This window comes from Schistocerca nitens, chromosome 3, assembly GCF_023898315.1.
Source record: "Schistocerca nitens isolate TAMUIC-IGC-003100 chromosome 3, iqSchNite1.1, whole genome shotgun sequence".
Taxonomy (NCBI): Eukaryota; Metazoa; Arthropoda; class Insecta; order Orthoptera; family Acrididae; genus Schistocerca; species Schistocerca nitens.
In genome coordinates this window covers 413,105,834-413,128,667 of record NC_064616.1, presented here as the reverse complement: position 1 = coordinate 413,128,667, position 22,834 = coordinate 413,105,834, and the positions used below count along the sequence as shown (strand labels likewise).

The following is a 22,834-nucleotide window of genomic DNA, read 5'->3' as shown; positions in this document are numbered from 1 at the left end:
CCGTCTTATAGATGGGTGTATATGTGGTTTCTTGCACCTACTGGGCACAGAATTTTGTTTAAGGATTCTATGGTACATTACGGTTAAGAGAAAGGGTAATTCAGTCACAAATTAAGTACACAGTATGATAAGTATCCTGTCAGGCCCTCAGGTCTTGTTCAGTTTTAGCAATTTGAGCTGCTCCTGCACACTGCTCACACTAATACCTGTATCACTCATCTTTGCAGTGATACAAGAATTAAACTAGGGAACTATTGCCCTACCTTTTTTGTGACATTAGGAAATAGTGTCGGATGCAAATTTCCCGACCTCCGCTATCAGGTGCAGAATTCTAGGGTTTCCCTTAATAGGTCAGGCGTGCACTACACGCAGGAAGCGGCTACTAGGGCAGTGGAGTATGTGTGGTGTGTACATTGGATGTTTTTAGGTTAGAGGACCCCTCCCTTGGGAGCAAACACCATTTGCCTGTTAAATCAGCCACAGTGAGCTCAGAGAATTTTGGTTCTCGCAGATCAGAGATAGAAAAGATTAATATGATTTTGGTAAACTGCAGGAACATCCAAGGAAGGTCCCAGAATTAGTATTGCTTACTGAAGGTTACAGTGCACAGATAGTATTGGGAACAGAAAGCTGGTTGATGCTAGATGTCAATGACAATGAAATCCTAAGTTCAGACTGGAATGTTTATCGTAAAGATAGGTTAGTCAGCAATAGTGGTGGCTTGTTTATTGGAGTACAAAATTCGATTAAATCTAGTGGTTATCGCGGATTCTGAATGTGAATTAATCTGGGTGAAACTGAGTAACAAAGAACAGTCAAAAATGGTGATTGGATGCTTTTACAGACCTGGATCTGTAGTTGTAGAGCAGTTTAGACAGAACTTGCAGAATATCATTAGTAATTTTCCTGATCATACCGTTGTAATAGAGGGCGACTTCAACTTGCCAGGAATACATTGGGAGTGATATGCTATCAAAACTGGTGCCAGAGGCAGGGAATCGTGTGGCATTGTTCTGCATGTCTTGTCCAAAAATTACCTTGAGCATATAGTTAGAGAACCAACTCGTCAGGGTAATGTCTTAGACCTCCTGGCAACAAACAGACCTGAACTTATCGAATCAATTAACGTAGAGGAAGGTATCAGTGATCATAAGGCTGTGACAGCATCTATGATGACAGGTCCTACAAGGAATGCTAAGAAAGGTAGGAGGATATATTTTCTCAGCAAGGGAGGCAGGATACAAATTTCAGACTATCTTAGCAGTCAGCATCAAATGTTTGGTGATGAGGACAAAGATGTGGAGAACAAATGGAAAATATTCAAAGGCAATGCCCTAGACAAGTATGTTCCAAGGAGGGTTTTACGGGATGGGAAAGATCCACCATGGTTTAACAGTCATGTTAGAAAAGCACTATGGAAACAAAGAGCACTTCATCGCAGATTCAAGAAAAGTAAAAACCTAGCTGACAAACAAAAGCTGAACAAAGCAAAAATGAGTGTAAGGAGAGCAATGAGAGAATTGTTCAATGAGTTCGAATGTAAGACGTCGTCAACTGACCTGAGTAAATACCCTAAAAGATTTTGGTCATATGTAAAATCAGTAAGTGTATCAAAGTCATCTATTCATTCTCTCAGCGACCACACTGGCACCAAAACAGAAGATAACAGAGAGAAGACCCAAATACTGAATTTGGTCTTCCGAAGTTGTTTCACCATGGAAGATCATAACACTGTCCCTCCTTTCAATCATCGTGTGAACATTGAAATGGCAGATATTGAGGTAATTGATCACAGAATTGAAAAGCAGCTACAATCGCTTAGTAGTGGAAAGGCTTCAAGACCAGATGAGATACCTATAAGATTCTATAAAGATTATGCAAAAGAACTTGCTCCCCTTCTAGCAGTAATTTATTTTAGATCGCTTGAGCAATGAAAAGTACCTGATGAATGGAAAAAAGTGCCGGTCATTCCTGTTTTTAAGAAAGGCTGTAAGACAGATCAACACATTTATACACCTGTATTGTTGAGGTCAATCTGTTGTAGAATTGTGGAACATGTTTTATGCTCAAGAATTATGACATTCTTGGAAAATGAACATCTCCTCTCTAAAAACCAACATGGAATCCGCAAACAGAAATCCTGCAAAACTCAGCTCACTCTGTTCCTCCATGAGATCCACAGTGCAGTGGACAATAGCTCTCAGGTTGGTGCAGTGTTCCTTGATTTCAGTAAGGCATTTGACACTGTCCCACATTGCCGTCTAATGAAAAAAATACAAGCTTACAGAGTATCAGAACAGACCTGCAATTGGATTCAAGACTTTCTTGTAGTTAGAACTCAACACATCACTCTTAACAGAACTAAATCGACAGATCTAAAGGTAATATCTGGAGTACTCCAGGGAAGTGTGATAGGACTGTTGCTGTTCACAATATATATAAATGATCCAGTAGAAAACGTCAGATGCTCTTTAAGGCTATTTGCAGATGATGCAGTTGTTTATACCAAAGTAGCAATGCCAGAAGACAGTAAGAATTTTCAGAACAACCTGCAGAGAATTGATGAATGGTGAAGACTCTGGCAGTTGACCCTGAATCTAAATAAATGTAACATATTGTGCATACACAAGAAAAGAAATCCACTGCTGTACAGCTACATTATTGATGACAAACAGCCGGAGACAGCATCTGCTGTAAAATATCTAGGCACAACTATCCAGAGCGACCTTAAGTGGAATGACCATATAAAACAGATAGCAGGAAAAGCAGACACCAGACTCAGATTCAACAGAAGAATCTTAAGGAAATGTAACTCATCCACAAAAGAAGTGGCTTATAAGGTGCTTGTTTGCCTGGTTCTTGAGTATTGTTCATCTATCTGGGATCCCTGTCAGGTAGGACTGATAGAGGAGATAGAGAAGATCCAATGAAGAGCAGCGCGTTTCATCACGGGATCGTTTAGCTGCTGAGAGAGCATTACGGAGATGCTAAACAAACTCCACTGGCAGGCGTTACAAGAGAGGTGTTGTGCATCACGGAGAGATGTACTATTGAAATTTTGGGACAGCACTTTTCAGGAGAAGTCAGGTAACATAGTACTTCCCCCCACATACATCTCGCATATTGACCACAAGGAGAAAATTCGATAAATTAGAGCCAATACAGAGGCTTACCGACAATCATTCTTCCCAGCACTATTCACGAATGGAACAGGGTTGGAGGGATCAGATAGTGGTACCAAAAGTACCCTCCACCACACACCATTAAGTGGCTTGCGGAGTATGATTTAGAGGTAGATGTTTTAGATGTAGATGTAGTGTTCAGCACGTCTAGTTTTGCTCTCCTTTCCTCAGTTTTAGTTCCTGTGTCACCTATGAGTGTCAGGGCATTAACTTAGGTGCCACTGACAGCCTTTACATACGATCAGGGTTTTTTGGGTTTTGTGAGAGGTATTTCATTAATATTCAGCTGTTGCAGTCACTGAAGGTTTTGTCATTCCCCTTGTGATAACCAACAGCATTTCATTTAGCATCTCTTTGTCCGTAGCTGTTTTCTTCATTTCATACCAATTGTGCTGTAGTTGCTGCTTCTTAAAGTTTCTTTACAGAGACTTTATATCATAGAGTGTAGCTCCTGTCATGAACTGTTCTACAAGGTTTATATTTATGCACTGCTTGGTCAACTAATTTCTAAATTTGAGCCAAAATTCCTCAACATGAACATGTACATGTTCAGTGGCGAAGATTTTCAGTGCTCCCTTGAGATATGACACTAGTGCCCCTTTATCTAGTTCACTGAAAATGTAAATCATTTACTTGTTTTAGTTTGTCTCTATACTTTGGTAATTATTGTTGCTACAACTGCCTCATGTCACTGTTGTGAACATCCTCAAAGAGGTCAGGTATATATGTTGCCATTAAATCTAATATATTTCCATCGCCAATGGGCATCCGAACTATCTTTCTGTGAAGTTTTCATTGACAGCATTTAGTCTTGTTTCCCAGGATGTCTGATCATGCACATGGCACACCACTTACAAAGTTGCAACTACACCAAGTGATTGCTGGATGACTGAAGTCTTGTTGAATGAAAGTATTATGGGGAATATACATACTAGCAAGCTAAAGTTTTATTTTTATTTTTTTATTAATTACATCTGGATGTGAGTTAGGTGGCCAATAAATGTACCAAATTGTAGGTTCCCACTTGATATGGAATCTTGCCGAAACAATCTTATGTACATCCTCAAATTTTCAATTTTTATTTCAGTGGATTTGACATACTTGTCTACTGTGGTGTATACACTACCTACATTTCTTGTTAGTTTTCAATGTACGTTTGTATTTACTCTAAAAATCTCACTGCTGTCAATTTTGAATTTCAGCCAGATTTCTGTATCTAGTAATACGTGTACTCTACTGCTTTTTACGAGCACTTCAACCTTTGGGACAAGTAAGTTTCAGTAGCCCTAAAGAGTACTCAGATTGTAATATACCTTCTTGCCTTGGCTTCGGTATTTCACATCTGTTTGGGAGAACGTGCGTTTGTGAAGACTGCACACTGAAGGCAGAATTCTTAGAATTTCTGGAAGAGCTTATGAATAAAACAGGTGCCCCCACTGCACTGATCTGGTGACAATCATGTCTGGTGACAATCATGTTATCAAAATAACTGACACATCTGGGGCAGATCAATTAATCTGTTCAAGACAATATGAAAACAATGTGAGAGGCTAAAAATATTGAATAGTAATTGTTTGCTATTGTAAGATGATAGGTTGTAATGATCAATGCTTAAGGGGCTCCGGAACACCCTATACTTGCAATGTTAAAATAACGCTTATAAATTACATCTTTCCTCACAAAGTATTTGAGGTAGGAAGTTGAACTTTTTACAGATTATTTATTGGAATATGGGCTACAACTCAACACAGGGATTTTACAAAATTTTAGTTCAGTTATTAAAGATGATTTTTTTTTTCAATTGTAATGAAAATTCACAACATTTTTTTGCAATTTTTTATTTATATATTCAAAAATATACAGTTTTTTGGGAAAAGGCTGTGTTAAATTATGCAGAAGGTACTGTGTAACATTTACTGGAAGTTTGAAACAAATATGTTTGGAAGATCCTTAGAAAACATGTAATTAGTATGAGAAAATAAAAGTTTTGGGAATCGAGCGACAAAGATTGGATTAACTTTTTAGTGCATTCCAGGTCCATAGGATGGATTATCTTCATCCTCTGCAAACTCCTCCTCCAGCTTCCTCTTGTCCCTCCTCCTGTTTACTCTTGCTTGTATTTCTAGACTCTTTACAGCCCTGTCTGCAGCCCGAAGGCGTTCCTTGTCTAAAGCAAGCATCGCTCGTACCATGTTAGAACCTATCTTCATTCCCATATTTCTAAATACCTTGCACCTTACAATGTTGCCATCATTGAAAGTCGCAACAGCATCATACACACCAAAGTGAAGTGTTTCTATTCCAACAAATACAGTCTTGGGGATTCTCGACCATATAACACTATTTACACTTTCATTGGGGTTTTGAGTTTTTCCGTGAATACACTTTTTCAACAGTTCAGGTGCTGCTAAGTCTCTGAAAATAGGTTTTATCACCTCCATTATTGCATGAGGCAGACTATGCTTATGAGTGTACACTTCACCAGTTAGCAATCCTTTGTTATATTTACACCAACTGTCTTCTTCTTTGGGACACAAGCTATGTTGGGGATTTTCATCGGTTGAAGAAGTATGAAAAAAAAGAGCCCAAACAGCCTTCTTCATTTCGTCGACACTTTGTGTATTTTGCCTAATAGCCATTCCATAATAGTTCTGTATTTTGTCAATTACACTGTCAGTTAACCTTCCCATCCCATCCAACCCTTTGCCATCACTGAGTTTTTGTTTTTTGTACGAAGCTTTCAGTCGCCGAAGTCTTGTTCCCATTCGCTTCTGTACGTGTCCAATACACTCAAATTTCTGCACTACAACATCATCACCATAGGGCTTCAGTCCTTGAACATGTTTGAAACTTTTAGAATCACCGTCACCAAGGTAATTAACATATCGCACTTTATCACACGCCTCAGAACGCTGGAATATACTGGCAACACCAGCCACTTCCATTCCTCCACTACTGCCACTATAGTTAGCTTTGCAATTATTTTCATGTGTACCTTTATATTTTTGTGGACATCTACAATACTTTGATATTACTGCTACATCTAAAACTTTCCCTGTATACATACTGGTGGCAGATACTACACCATGAAGAGATGTGTGTCCCCGTTTATGCCAGGTACCATCGAACGCTGCAGTCAAATCTCTGTTACCATTATTTTCCATTACTGCCTCTTCCACAGTGTTCTTCATAGATTCTATACAGACATCTTCTACTTTAGACCCTATTAATTTATTATAGGTCGTAAACTTGGTTGGGGGATTTGGAAGATTCATGATGCCACAGAAAATTGCACCTGCAGTAGCACCCTTACCAACTGAATGCAAGGAATAAACAAATCTAATGTTGTGTTCGTAGATTTTGCTACCATTTTCTTCAGTTGCAGTTACTGCAACACTGTTCCAAAAGGTGGTCATGTATGAACACTTATCACATTTCAGTTGTATTTCACTAGCAAGTCCTACGTGCTTTATTATGGAGAGTTCCAGACCAACTTCACTACAATGAATACATCTTACACAGTTTGAAAAAATTCCTTTGAGAACCGACATATCAAATATTTCATTCACATCCGATTCGCCCATAAAACATTCATAGTTTCCACTCATTGAACCAAGCTTCTTCTGTGAAGTATTTTCTTTCCCACTTTGACTGCTATGGGCAGGTGTACTTGAGAGGTTAGGTTCACTCACTTGGTTATCGTCTTTATTGTTTACAGTAATAACACATACCTTTGGCTTTCCAACATTTCTCCTTTTCTTAAAAGCCTTCAGAGGATTTCTAATAACTTTACTTTTACTCATTATTATACTTCAACAAAACAGAGACTCAAGAAACAGAATTAATTACGAATATTTTCGAGATAACGACAGAGTAAATAAACATGAAACAATCGACAATCACACCAGCGATATATATTGAACCATCACAGGTTAGCCACAACACATACTTTATCTCACATCACTAAAATGTACCTGATGAACACGGACGTTAATAATAACACCATTTGACAGCAGTTTAACAGCGCCACAGTGGGTCACGCCCATGTAAAACACATTTAAAAAAAAAAAAAATTAAAAATAGTTGTAGTCTTCGGAATTGAATAAATTATATATCTATTAAAAGGTAATAGTCTGCAGATTCAGAAAACGCAAAAAAAGTAAAAATTGAACTTTTCATGATTTTGAGCCTTTCCGGAGCCCCTTAATACTGTGAGTTTTCATCATATGGTCTTTGCAGTTATGTGCCTTAGGGAGAACATTCACACAGGTCATCTTAGGGAGAACATTCACACAGGTGAATTTGGAGAGGAGACTTTGTGGTGAAGAATGGGATAAGTATCAACCAGAGCCTGGTTGTTAATAAGAGGGACGACCGGAAACTAAGGTTACAAAGTCTTTAGTGAAAAATGTACATTTTATTTCATACAACCAATAAGTGATAGTAAATACATTAGGTTATTTTTAACATAGTTGCCATACTGGTTTAGGCACTTTTTGTTTCATAGGATGAAATTGAATATGCCATAATGTTAAAAATCCTGTCCCTCCATGTTCAGCCATGTTGCTGTGAAGTGTTTCACCTCTTCATCTGGAGTAAATCGATGGCCTCCTACATGAAAAAAGGTGAAAGTTGTGTGAAGTGAGATCTGGTCTGTAGGGAGGGTGGTCGATGATGTGTCAATGAAACCACTTCAATGGCATGGTGGTCTTGTAGTCGGTATGAGGTCACATGTTGTCATGAAGGAAGATGACACCCTTGGTGAGAAGTCCTGGCCATTTTTTCCTGATTGTTTTGTGCAATTGAGTCATTGCTTCTTGCAGTCGAGTCAAGGTTTTGTGGTATTGGTCAGTGGACACTGTATACCCTCTTTTTAAAAACTGCATGAGTATGACACTCAAAAATATTGTGGCCATCATCTTCTCAACAGATGACGTCATGTTAAACTTCTTTGTCTTTGGAGAGGAAGGGTGTTTCCACTCCATTGATGATTGCTTATTGCTGGGGGTGTAGTGGTGGATCCATTTTTTGCCACCCAAAACAATGTGATGAAGAAATTGTTCCATTCTATGGAGATCCATTGGAAAAGTTGTGGACTTGCCCCCATGAACTTCTCTCTTTGTCTTGGTTGGACAGATATGATGGAGCTCATTGGGAAAAAACTTCCAGGTACTGCAGAATATTGTGAACAATGAGACAAACACTTATGAATGAGATTCCCAATTCTAATACCATATGGTATAAAGTGAGCCTTCTATTGTCCTAAATCAAATTTGTGCATGTGAGCTGTGTTCAAATCTGTCGATTCCATGCTGGATCAGCCAGTGCAGTCCTTGTCAGTGATGTGTTCTCTATTTGCCGCAAACTTTTGACACCACTCTGTGACATGCAGTTGAGACATTACAGTCTCTTCATAAACCTCTATCGGCTGCTGACGAATTTCAGCCACAGTTGCATGTTTTGACTACAGAAATCGAGTAACTGAGCAGGTTCCTTTGCGTGACCAGTTTTCCAAACAGATCAATGTTTGTGTTTACCTACAACTAGTGCTGTAGTTGGCTGGTGGCTGGAACTCTGCACAGTTGCCAACAGCATGTATCAGAATTACTGCACAGTATTAATGGATGAAACACAAGAACACTGGCCATGTAACCTTAGTTTCTGATCACCCCTCATAGTACTCAGAAGTCACCACAGATATTCAAGGGCCTCAGTGTCATATCCAACAAGCAATTTGTTGTGCAACATAAACACAGCAGAAATAGTTTTAAAAATTCTTGCCAGACTGTTTTGATACCCTGGAAAAGTTGTAAACCCCAAAATCCTTGAAGACATCAAGAGCTAAGATATTACCAAAGTGATGTGATCAATTGCTAGTATACAGAAGCATCTAGACAGCTTTGTAGACTTCATTGACTGTGAAAAAACTTTCTGTTAACATTGGATTATTCTGTAGCAGATTAATCATTGTGGTGTAGGTGACAAAGATGGTTAAGTGCAGGGAAAGTAATCATAAGTAAGGGATGCTCTATTGTCAGCTTGAAAAGTAATGTTCTGGGAACTATTGGTAGTACACCAAGAAGACAGCATTTGGGCCTATTTACTGTGGAGCAACACCTTTAAGAAGGGTTTGGCAGATAGAGATGTGGTTAGCTGTGCTGCCATATTGTGTCAGTGTGACTTTGTTTACCACAAACTGTACACTTGTCCAAAAACTTTGGCCCGTGTGACGTGTCATGGTGGCTGAAAAAATATAGCTGTTGATATACTTTCCGGGATGTGAGGTCGTGGTCCAAGAACTTTTCTGCTCCTTACGTTTCGTCCAGAACTGCGCTGGACTTCATTAGAGGCGCTGCTCCGATGAGTCTTGCCGACTGACTGGTCGGTTTCCCCCCCCCCCCCCACCCCCCCCCCCCGCCCCCGAAGGGGGTGGGCTGGCAGCAGCTTACTATGCTGCTCTTCAGCCTACAGACTTTTGTTTAAAAAAGGATGAAGAAAGAAACAAGGAAAAACAGGCGATAAAATGGTGATTTAAAGTGTAAAATGGCGTAAAAATGCGGAAAGTTAAAACAGAAAGCAAAAGGGGTTGGCAATGTTGATAAAATACACAGGAATCAGACAAGTAACATAGTAGACACACAATTAAGAAACATGGCGACAGTCTGGTTTCCGTTCGCAAGTGATTTAAAAAAAAGCACACCCAGCGACAGTATGATGGCTGTTCGCTACACTTCCCAAAAGACACAACACGGAGCACGCACTGGAAAAACACACTGTAAAACACCGCACGAAAAAGGCGGCACAAAGATGGCGCTCCCGATCCAAGGCAGATACAGGGGGCGGGGGGGGGGGGGCTGGAGTAGGGGGAAAACTGGTCGGTTTTTTTTTCCTTTATTGATTTTCAATTCCCCCCGAAGGGGGCGGACTGGCAGCAGCTTACTACGCTGCTCTACAGCCTACAGAATTTTGTTTAAAAAAGGAAGAAGAAAGAAACAAGGAAAAACAGGCGATAAAATGGTGATTTAAAGTGTAAAATGGCGTAAAAATGCGGAAAGTTAAAACAGAAAGCAAAAGGGGTTGGCAATGTTGATAAAATACACAGGAATCAGACAAGTAACATAGTAGACACACAATTAAGAAACATGGCGACAGTCTGGTTTCCGTTCGCAAGTGATTTAAAAAAAAGCACACCCAGCGACAGTATGATGGCTGTTCGCTACACTTCCCAAAAGACACAACACGGAGCACGCACTGGAAAAACACACTGTAAAACACCGCACGAAAAAGGCGGCACAAAGATGGCGCTCCCGATCCAAGGCAGATACAGGGGGCGGGGGGGGGGGGGGGCTGGAGTAGGGGGAAAACTGGTCGGTTTTTTTTTCCTTTATTGATTTTCAATTCCCCCCGAAGGGGGCGGACTGGCAGCAGCTTACTACGCTGCTCTACAGCCTACAGAATTTTGTTTAAAAAAGGAAGAAGAAAGAAACAAGGAAAAACAGGCGATAAAATGGTGATTTAAAGTGTAAAATGGCGTACAAATGTGGAAAGTTAAAACAGAAAGCAAAAGGGGTTGGCAATGTTGATAAAATACACAGGAATCAAACAAGTAACATAGTAGACACACAATTAAAAAACATGGTGGGGAGGGAGGGGAAAATAAATAAATAAATAAATAAATAAATAAAGCACACCCAGCGACAGTATGATGGCTGTTCGCTACACTTCCCAAAAGACACAACACGGAGCACGCACTGGAAAAACGCACTGTAAAACACCGCACGAAAAAGGCGGCACAAAGATGGCGCTCCCGATCCAAGGCAGATACAGGTGGCGGGGGGGGGGGGGGGCTGGAGTAGGGGGAAAACTGGTCGGTTTTTTTTTTTCCTTTATTGATTTTCAATTCCCCCCGAAGGGGGCGGACTGGCAGCAGCTTACTACGCTGCTCTACAGCCTACAGAATTTTGTTTAAAAAAGGAAGAAGAAAGAAACAAGGAAAAACAGGCGATAAAATGGTGATTTAAAGTGTAAAATGGCGTAAAAATGCGGAAAGTTAAAACAGAAAGCAAAAGGGGTTGGCAATGTTGATAAAATACACAGGAATCAGACAAGTAACATAGTAGACACACAATTAAGAAACATGGCGACAGTCTGGTTTCCGTTCGCAAGTGATAAAAAAAAAAAAAGCACACCCAGCGACAGTATGATGGCTGTTCGCTACACTTCCCAAAAGACACAACACGGAGCACGCACTGGAAAAACACACTGTAAAACACCGCACGAAAAAGGCGGCACAAAGATGGCGCTCCCGATCCAAGGCAGATACGGGGGGGGGGGGGGGGGCTGGAGTAGTGGGAAAAACAAGGAGGGAGGAGAGGAAAAAACGAAAAGGGGGGGGAACAAGGAGGGAGAGGACTAATAAAGGGGGAGAAGGGCAGACGCGAGACGGAATGAGAGGTGGCAGAGGAGGGAAATGTAAAAGGACTCAGGGGAGAGAAGGGGGCAAAGAGAGGGGAGGTGTGGAAGAAAGAGGATGGAAGGGGGAGAGAGGGAGCCCGGGAAAAGGACAGAGGAAAGGAGGGGGAGTGAGGATCAGAGTTGATAGGAGGGATAAATGGAGGGAGAGAGGGCATCATCTGGGAGGTGGAGTTGATGGAAGCCACCTTGGGAAAGGAGGTGTAGGGTGTAGAGATGGAGGGTAGGGGGGACACAATGGTGAAGACGTGGCAGGGGGCGGGGATCGGAGAGGAGAGGAGCAACCAGGGGGTGAGGGGGTTCACTGGTTGGGTGTCTGAGTGCAACTTATATGTTGTGAGAAAGGGGCGAGTGGTTCAGGTGACACGTGATGAGCAGTGATAATCCATAGCAAAGATAAGGTTGACTATCGATTACCACCTTGTCAAAGATAAAAATTGTTAGCAATTTTGTAGAGCCATTCTCCATATATTGCTAAGTTTCATAGCCTCCCCTTTCCTATTAAAATTATCGTGATGTTTATAAATTTCAATAGCTTCTCTATATAGCCGTGGATAGTAATTTAACGTTGTAGATAAAACTTCGGTATCCGAAAACTTCACTTGGTGGTTACTATCCACGGCTATATAGAGAAGCTATTGAAATTTATAAACATCACGATAATTTTAATAGGAAAGAGGAGGCTATGAAACTTAGCAATATATGGACAGTGGCTCTAAAAAATTGCTAACAATTTTTATCTTTGACAAGGTGGTAATCGATAGTCAACCTTATCTTTGCTATGGATTATCACTGCTCATCACGTGTCACCTGAACCACGCCCCCCCCTTTCTCACAATATATAAGTCGCTCTCAGACACCCGACCAGGCAGTCGGCAAGACTCAGCGGAGCAGCGCCTCTGATGAAGTCCAGCACAGTCCTGGACGAAACATAAGGAGCAGAAAAGTTCTTGGACCACGACCTCACATCCCGGAAAGTATATCAACAGCCATGTCACCCGGTCGTGAAAGCCTTCATTCTGAAAAAATATAACTTGAAAGCAGTTGCTTCTTTTGGTGATAGGAGGACATTATGAACAAAAAACTGGAGGATGGCAGTGTCACCAGTAAATCTGGAGACTGATGTTGTGGGACCTATATTTCTGCTGCTTCTTTAGGAACTTGTAGGTGCTTAGTGGAAGCCTGATTTACTTAAAACACTTGCACTATTAGGAACATGTCGTACGATGCATAATTGGCAAGCTTTAGTGCTTCACAATGGACCTCTTTTGAGGGCACAAACAGTACAATGAATTTGCAGATGAGGCAATCAGCGTAAGACTGTTTCCATGGGGATTTATCATTTCTGGTGTCACACTTTCTGCCAACATAACTTAACTCAGTTGCCACAGTAAATACAATTTCCCTCTTGTTTTTTATGCTGTTAAAAGTGGAGGTGGGCTTACACCATGTTGCACTTTTGACAAATATCATTTTCTGGCAGGCAACTGATTTATGATAATGGTAAAATGAAAGTGCAATGCAAAAAACAAAAATGATTAATTAATTAACTTCTCACTCTTTGACTTTGACACAGATGAGACAGGTACTGCATTAAAAAAAAAAACTCTCTTTTGAATTTTTTTGCCTAGATAAGTACATTATAAAATTTTTACTTGTCTAATAGAAACAATCTGTGAAAAAATTTGACTACAGATGAGTGTGTTTTCTTCATGGTTGCTGTAAAGAGAGAACAGGTCAGGTACAGGATGAGTGGGTAGTCAGAGGTTTCTGCTTCTCTGGTTCTAAGAGAATGCCAGGCAAAGTCGGAGAGAACTGCTACAACTAGTGATGAAGACGCCATCTCCATTAGCATCTACAATAGTCAGTCGCCGTAAAATTTTCTTTTCTGGAAACACTTTCAGAATGATAAGGTTGAACAACAGTGGCAGTATGATATCTTCTGACTAACAAACTAGTTGATTAGGGAACATCTTGAACATACCAGCTGATGGCGAAATATTGCGTGTCGTTCAGACCGTGATAGTAGCGTATTGCTAAACTAACAGTTTTTATGAAGGTCCAAGGATCCAACATCCAATAAAGGTCCGTAAAAATATTTACCTCCCTTTTTTTCCACAAATTCAATTTTTATTCTTGATAATCGTGATTACATATTGACCTCTGCACTTCAAATTACTTCTCTGTGCAAACTTATCTGACCTCAAAAAGGGACAATGTCCAATCGGCATTTCTTGTCTCCAACAATTACAAGAAAACCTAGATGCTCCTCTTTTTTTTCAGCAAAGAGCATTGTCAGAGCAAAGAACGTTGTCGTACCAAATTACGGTAGCGCGTCATTGCAGGTACTTGTAGCTGGAATCATTGCAAGTACTTGTAGCTGGAATATTATAATTGCATTACATTATTAGGAACATTATGATGACTAGCCTACAGTATCATCCAACAGGAAGAGTTTACTGAGATTCAAGACAATTCAGGGTCCAACCAAGACAAGAAAAACACCGAAGGTCAGTGTCATTGACATGGAATGCCATGAAGTGTCGCCAGAAAGAGCAAATGTTCCATTCCCAGTCCTCATAGGTTTCATCGAAGGAGGAAACACAGGCAGTTGTAAGCTGGACACCTAGTGTTGTTGTGAGATTGATGATTAAGGTGGATGGGATAGCTGTAAGTGGAGAGATTCTTCTTGCTGCCTATGCTGCTCTGCATATTCCATTTGTTCTGTCATCATCTAAAGTTGTTGGTGATGGCATCCCTTATGTTGTTTTGTGAAATTTGTCAAGTTAGAACCATATCTGTGATCTCCTTTCTGGTGGTTTACTGCATAAAAGGGTTATAAAGCAAGTTATAGCATAACCAAGAAAATATATGTTGTTGTCAGGAGTCCTAATGTTGTTAAATGAGCTATGTGAAACATCTGATTGACAGATGAAACACTTTCACTAACTGCACAAGTACCACACCAATTAGTATCTGCTGAAAGTCCATGCCAGCAGCAAACTAGTGGCAGATGATGCAGGTGGTGATGTGAACAGCACTCACACCAGCAGTCAAATGGCTGAGCCAGTTTGGTGTCACTTGTTGCAGAGAACCCAGTCCAGAGGGGTGGCAATTTTGGCACTGCCTGTAGTGAGATGAGCACATTCAGAGTGGAGAGAGGCTCCATCAGTTCTGGCATGTTCTCAGAACATGAAGTATTTGGACAGTCCATCAATCAGATCTTGTACTAGATACATATAATGGAATTAGTAAAGGTAACCCCTCACTGTTACACACAGATGTACTGATACATTGTCCCGGCACCAACTACATCATTCCATCCGTATCCAGCCACCCTGATTTAAGGTTTTCTGTGATTTTCCTAAATCCTTTAAGGCAAGTGCAGGGATGATTCCTTTGAAAAGGTGTGGCCAAGATCCTTCTCTATCTGTCCACAATCTGAGCTTGGGTTGTGTCTGTGATGACCTCATTGTCAATGGGATGTTAAACCATAATCTTCTTCCCTTTCTTCATTTTGCATTGATCTGGAATGACACAACCACACAAATCGGTAGGTGATTTTGCTGATACGAAATGTTTTACGTGCACAGCAGGGATAGATGACAAAATAAAATGAAACTCATCTTTAACTTTACTGGGGTAGCCACACACCAATGAAAACCCCTCAAAAAAGTTTCAGTAGTTCTCTGGGACAATGTAGCCACGCATACACTGATGAGGCAAAACTTTATGACCGCTGCCCACAGTGGGTTTGTATGCTGCCTGGTGGCACTGAGGGCACGTGATGTGGCAAGAGAAGTATACGAGTGGAGCAGAGACGAATGGGAAATCATTCTAGCTACGATAAGTGGTGTAAATGCGGAAATCTGCCAGCCGAAGTGACACTGACGAAAGCCAGAGTGTCGTGACCCAGTGCCCGGGAGTGAGCATCTCGGAAACGGTGCAGCCGGTCTGTCGTTCGCGTGCTACTGTCGTGAGCATCTGTGGAAAGTGGTTGGAGAGTGTTGAAACTGTGCGTAGGCAACAAGAAGTTGGACAGCCGTACCTCATCACAGAACATAGGGGTTGGGGCCTTGCCCACTCTCTGAAACAGGATAGGTGGCAATCTGTAGCAGATCTGACGAATGAGTACAGCCGCTGTCATCCAAACAAATCGCTGCTCGAAACATGCAACACGCCACAAACGCAGGCCTGTGAGAGCAGCATTGTTGGGGCACATCCACCTGAGCTTCCACGAGACCTGCGGTAATAGTCAAAGTCACCATGACAGCTGTGGACTATGTGAACATTATTAGTCAGTTGATGTCTTCCTCTACAGCAATGGCATGTTCTAGCAGGGTAACTGTCAGTGCCACAAGGCCAGAATCGTGATGCAGTGGTTTCAGGAGCACGACAGTGAACTCACGTCGATGTCTCGGCCATCAAATTCAGCTTATCTGAATCCGATTAAACAAAACTGCGATGCTATCGGGCACCAACTCCGTGCCCACAGACCGACCGCCCGCGAATTGTTGGAAGTCTGTGACCTGTGCTTAAGCATCTGGTGCCACAAACACCTGGTAACCTATCAAGTACTTGTAAAATCCCTGGCACACAGAATCACTGCTAAATTGCATGCCAGAAGTGGACCAATATGATTTTTAAGTAGGTGGTCATAATGTTTTGGCTCATCAGTGTATACTGGAGACTATCTCCTAACGTTCATCTGGTGCATTTTGTCTGATGTTTTGGCAGATATTTGCTGTTTTGTTTTTGCAATGTGTAGCTGACATCAGCCGAAACAAATGCTCCCCATCCCACTGTTTGTACAATGCCCAGCATTGATCGAATGCATTGGTTTGTTTCCCCATTTCAAACAAAATAATTTTTAAATCTGAATTTTACGTTCCCATTTCATAGAGCACTAGCAGATTTGTCTAGTGCAATATTCATTTTACTTATATGTATGAACGGGAACTGTGAAACATTAATAATAACCAGTACTCCAGCAATGACAGCAGCATGCTTCTTTGTGGCAGTAGCAGTCAGTTTAGGCCAGGGTGGTGCTGTCATTGCTAGAGTACTCATTATTACTTGTGTTTTACGGTTCCTTTTAATACATATTGGCAAAATGAATATCACGCTAGACTAATTTGGGATGGTCTGTTGAATGGACATGTAAAATTCCACATTAAAGATCATTTCATTTGTAACAGGAAACAAACCAACTCTTTCCATCAACGCTTTGTGTCACATGAAATATGTGATGAACAGCATTTGTTTGGCCTGACTTTAGCTGTGCCTGACGACTCTCAGGAGATACGCCCTGTATATGTGTGTTTTTTATTAGCTACCTCTGAAGAAAGATATTGTAAGAAAGCTCACAATTTCGGTGTTACTTATGTACGTGTCAACTGCATAATGTATGGGGTAATAGGTTCTCTCCTTCCACAGTCCATGACATTCCATTATCATATGTTTACTATAGATAGTTACTTGAGATGGGATTCTTTTTATTTGTGCGCTGCTGTTCTGGTTGGTGAAGAAAAATTTAGTCACTTGATGTTCGCCCGCCCGGCGAAACGTGGTGTAACGCGCTGCTTCCCGAGCGGGAAGGCGTATCGGTCCCCGACACGAATCCGCCCTGCGGATTAGTGTCGAGATCCGGTGTGCTGGCCAGCCTGTGGTTAAATTTTACGGCGGTTTTCCATCTGCTTCGGCGAATGCGGTTTGGTTCCCCTTATTCCGCTTCAGTTACACTATGTCGGCGATTGGTGAGCAAACACTTTCTCCACATACGCGTACACCATCATTACCACGCAAACATTTGGGGTTATACTCGCCTGCTGTGAGACGTTCCCGGAGGGGGGTCCACTGGGGGCCGAACCGCACGATAACCCAGGGTTCGGTGTGGGGCGATGGTGGAATGGGTGGACTGCTGTGGCCTGTTATGGGGTTGTGAACAGTGGCGGATTTACATATATGCCCACTAGACACATGCCTGGGGGTGGCACGTTAAAGGGCGCGGCATTTTTTGTTCTGTACTCAAATTAACCTTTTATGTTTTAAAATGACTGCGCTTACAAACGAAAACTTTTTATAATAATGTTAAACAACTTGCTAGTTTAAATAAGCCTTAAGAACGAAATTCGACAATACAAGCTTGGAAATGTACATAGTTTACGTGGTGACTGAATGGAAATTTAACATTGGGTTTCTATCTGGTATCATCTTCATGATTGTTCGAAATATTTTGAAGTAAGCTGTCAGGACGGCAATCTACAATATAATGTTTGAAACGTTATTATTCTGAGATTGTTGTCGGCTTCTACTTAACCCTACCATATTTTCCCCGTGAAAATATCGGGACCCCTGAAAAGTGTGATAAACTAATCACACGTTTATACGAAAACAACACAAGCAGAATATATAACAATGTGTGAAATACACTTCGCAACAGTTTAAAAATTTTATTTATTTATTTACTTAGTTACTTTTTTGGCAAAAAAAAGAAGAAGAAACCAACTTTCGTTTGTCTTATTTATTGTGCTTGCAGCCTGCACGATATCATAGTACATGGAACTGCAAATTTTATGGTTCAAATGTCTTTGAGCACTATGCGACTGAACTTCTAAGGTCATCAGTCGCCTAGAACTTAGAACTAATTAAACATAACTAACCTAAGGACATCACACACATCCATGCCCGAGGCAGGATTCGAACCTGCGACCGTAGCGGCTCTAGACTGTAGCGCGTAGAACCGCACGGCCACTACGGCCGGCTGCAAATTTTATATTAAACTTCTTAACTAAGCATTTTTCTACGAGGAAAGGTTATTTTTATTTTATGTTGGAACAAAAGGTGCATTTGCATGTAGACACAACAGCAGTGTTCACACAAATGGCAACAAACCACATCAGCTGCCAACAAGACTACTTAAACTTTGTAGTCTGTCTTCCCTGCCCACAGAAACTGCTAAAATGCTATAAGAATAAGTGGGATAAGAGTCGATCCAGCACACCTCACTGCAAATAATTGCAAAAATTCTTTGCTTTTTAAATTAGAAAGACAGTATCAAAAATATTCAGAACATATTTGCCTCCCAGCTAAAATTCCGGCGACGCGGGAAACAGAAGCCAAAAAAGGGACTGTCCCGTTTTTTTTTACGAGACGAATTCCAGCCGGCAGGTGTGCTTCTACTGTTCACTGACAACAGATAAACAGGCGACAATGAAATTAAATTATTTTGCATTGTCGTTATTTCATAGCACAGTTATGTCGAGTAATCCGAGTTGGTAAGTTCATTGATTCGTGTTTAAAGGAAAAATCTTTGTGCTCGTGTGCCGCGTTTAAAGTAAAAAGCTTTGTGCTCATGTCCGCTGTAGTACGATTGGAACTGGATACAATCTTTCTTTCTTTTCTTTTCTTTTCTTTTGATTGTTGGTTGACAATTTTGTAAGTGCCTTAACATGAATAACAGTGAAAAAAGCAAACGTGCAAAATTAAGTGGGGCGGCATTTCGGAAATTATCGAAGGAAAGGCAAGAACGAGAAGCCAATGTTCTAAAAACGCTTGGCAGAGTAGATAATTTTTTCGCAAAAAATGTTGCTGGTTCGACTTCAGTTAGTACATATGATATTTCTGGCACTGCAGTTGTTGTAAAAGAAGTAAATGCAGACGAAACAAAATTTAAAAATGAAGAAAAGCAAATTGTTACTGATTTCCGGTTTCACAAAAACTAAATGTCGAGTCAGACATTACAAAAAGAAATAACCTAGTTAGTGATGATCCTGCAGAATGGTGTGTCAATGAATCGACAACCGACATTCTCGTACAGTGTGGAATTAATCAAAATTGTAACGGTGATTTTTCTAATTCAAGAAGATCAATAGGCGATAAAAGCATATATTTGAACAAAAATGTGTTTTACCGTAAACTTTTAAATGGTGAATCAACTTTGCGTGATTTTTTAGTATACTCCTGTAGCACCGGTGCTGTTTTTTGTGCACCATGTAAATCGTTCGGAAATCGGAGGTGAGGCCGCGATTGCTTCTAATTGTATTTCGGATTGGAAAAATATTTCTTATATTTTATCTCATCATGAGAATTCACTTGAACACAAAAATTCTGAGTTATCAGTCTTAACAAGAAAAAAGTCACTTGGAACAATAGATAACCATTTCGAGTCAAATGTTGAGACAGAAAGAAATGTACTGGCGCAGTGTGTTGAAAAGTGTTTGCAGTAGTGAAGAAGCTAACAAGTCGTGGACTTCCCCTACGTGGACATGTTTAAAGATTCCATTTATTACATAATGGTCAATTTATGATGTCTCTTGAAATTATAGCCGAGTTTGATCCTTTTCTCGCAGAGCACATTGAACGACATGGAAATTCGGGGCAGGGACATACAAGTTATCTTTCGTCAACAATCTGTGATGAAGTAATAGAGCTTCGTTCTGAACAAATAAAAAGAATTATCTTAAGTGAAATAAAACAGGGCAAATATTTCTCTATAATAGTAGATTGTACTGTGGACATTTCACATATTGATCAATTATCTTTTATATTAAGATAGGGGAACGAGAATGGTGAATCTGTTGAATGTTTCCTTCTGTTTTTTACAAACCCGGGACACAAGTCCGAAAACTTAGCTGAGGCCGTACTATAAGCCCTGTCTACAAATTCCATTGATATTACTGACTGTAGAGGCCAGTCATATGACAACGCAAGCAATATGTCAGGAACATACACTGGTCTGCGGGCACGCATGAAAGAACGAAATCCGAAAGCGCATTATATGCCTTGTGGAGCACATTCTTTGAATTTAGTCGGCACTAGTGCTGCAAGCTGTTGTCGGGAAGCATGTTCGTTTTTCAGTGTAGTGCAAAACCTTTATAATTTTTTCTCTGCTTCTACAAGCACTGGGATAAGCTTCTTTCTTTCATAAAACCAGGAAGTAAAATGGTAAAAAGTTTATCAAAAAACACATTGGTCAGCAAGAGGAAGCGTATGTAAGTCTATATTAAAACTGAGTGGGCGTTATCAGTGCCCTCACACATATTGCCAATAATACGTTTGAAAAAATGAGGCTTCAGCTTTATAGAATCAACTCACCGGACTATAAACACTATTCACGATGACAGTTTAGAAGGACTTACTCCAGAGATTTAAAAGTGTAAATTTGAAATTGCGAAGTGTAAATATTGATACTAATATTGTGAATTATATGAGTCACTTGTAGGATTTATTGCATCTATTCGTGGCATGTTCGACTATTATGAAAATAAATCCATGGATTTTATGACTGATATAGATTATGAATGCACCTATAAAAGATCACGAAATCGAAAACTTCATGATGACGAGGAAGTGGACTCTGAATAAGTTTTTCTGACTGGAAGGGAAAAATTTTGAGTGGAAACATTTCTCCCAGTACTCGACAACTTGTACGCCGAATTAGTGAGGAGGAAGGAAAGCTATAGATAACTGTTGGACTCCTTCACAGTATTCAGTAACCTTAAGAACAGTTCACCTGACGATATTGCTCAACGTGCAACAAAACTCCAAGTGTCATATGACACAGGTTTAGAGCCTTCTCTCCCTAGTGAATGTGTACATTTCGCGGAACTTTTGAAATCTTCTGAGATTAGTGATATACCAGTCGAAATGAGTAAATTTTTACGAAAAGAGAGGTTACAGTCCGTGTTTCCTAATGTTGACATTGCTCTTAGAATATTTCTATGTATGGCACTTAACAAATTGTTCAGCAGAACGCTTGTCTTCGGCTCTTAAAAGGCTGAAATCATACCTACGTTCTACGTTGTCTGAGGAGAAATTGAACGCCTTGTCCATTCTCCCTAACTAACCGTCTGAACTACGAAGATATGATCAATGAGTTCTCTGTCGTTAATGCCAGACGCAAACTTTGCTAACTGGTAAGTTTGTTTATTTATTCATATTAGTTTTAAAAATTTAAGATTGTAATGTGATTTTTATTATAACTTAGAGCACATTCAATGAATTTACAAACGACGTATTACCTGTTTATTTTACAATTGCCGATGGAGAACACGGAACTAAACCTTTTCCTGCAGACGCGACCGAAGGCACAATTCTAAACGATACCCGAATGACCCAGGCCGCTCGGCGCTGTACAGTCAAGTCATACTGATACTGTTGTATATTACAACTGATGCTTATTCTTGGCGTCTGCTGAAATGTGTAGTTATCGCGGAAATATACGTTGTCGGAGAGTACGCTCAGATGAAAAAGCGTTAATAAATAATGTAGTTCAGTTCTGTGGATAAATACTTAAAAGCTTTGCTAATACCGTTAGAAAGAGCTATGGTGAGAGCAGTAGCTGCAGTACAAAACTGTTAAGCCCTTACATGGATTAAAGGTATTGTGTACACTTATTATGCAGCACCTAGCTACACAGACCCTAATGCTTTATACGTTAACTATTAGATTACAAAACAAATTTGATTTCTCCACACTAATCTGTAAAATTATGTAATAGCAAATCCAGTTCTGTGTTTCTTCGTCTGTATTTAGTTATTAGTTCGTGCGCAGAAATTTCTATTTCATTTTCATTTCTTACGCTTTCCTTTAGATTCACGTATTAATACCGAACGTGTTTTTTTTAATCAGTTCAAGTTATTAGATCGTAAAACGACAGTTAATTTTAATTTTGAACCCATCTCTGTAAAAGTATGTATTAATTTGTAATGTATGACACGTTCGCCTCAATTTTTTTAGATTGTAGCACAACTTTTTTTATTTTCATGTTCAACGGTTTCGTGTAAAAGAAAGTATTAAAAGTTAATGAACGTATAACAAAAATCCGTTGTCTCCTACACCCTCTGCTGAATTTTTTAGGCCATAAAAGAAAAGTTATTTTCCTTGTGTTCGTTTCTGTTGTCTTTCAACAGATGAATGTGTTAACACAATGCAGCTTTAAATTTGTTTTATCCGCTGCCGTACACCAAGTACAGTTCAGGCACCATATTACATTTTGATTGAGTGCGATTACAAGCCGTTCAACGTAAGAATAAAACTGATGTAAACATTGCACTACGTATTTTTCCGCTGCCTCGACTACTGTCAATCGCGATAATAAGGGTACTCGTTGTAAGTGTTGTGCGTTACGCACACATCGACTTAGCCGTAATACGGGACAACAGTTTTACCGGCGCATT

The 22,834-nt window shown here is 40.3% G+C and overlaps 1 protein-coding gene across 1 annotated transcript in view; it reads left to right on the top strand.

Annotated features, from left to right (window-relative positions):
* LOC126249257 (voltage-dependent calcium channel type A subunit alpha-1) overlaps nt 1-22,834 on the top strand; it is a 373,047-nt gene that overhangs the window by 125,802 nt on the left and 224,411 nt on the right. The gene's annotated exons all lie outside the window — the stretch shown is intronic.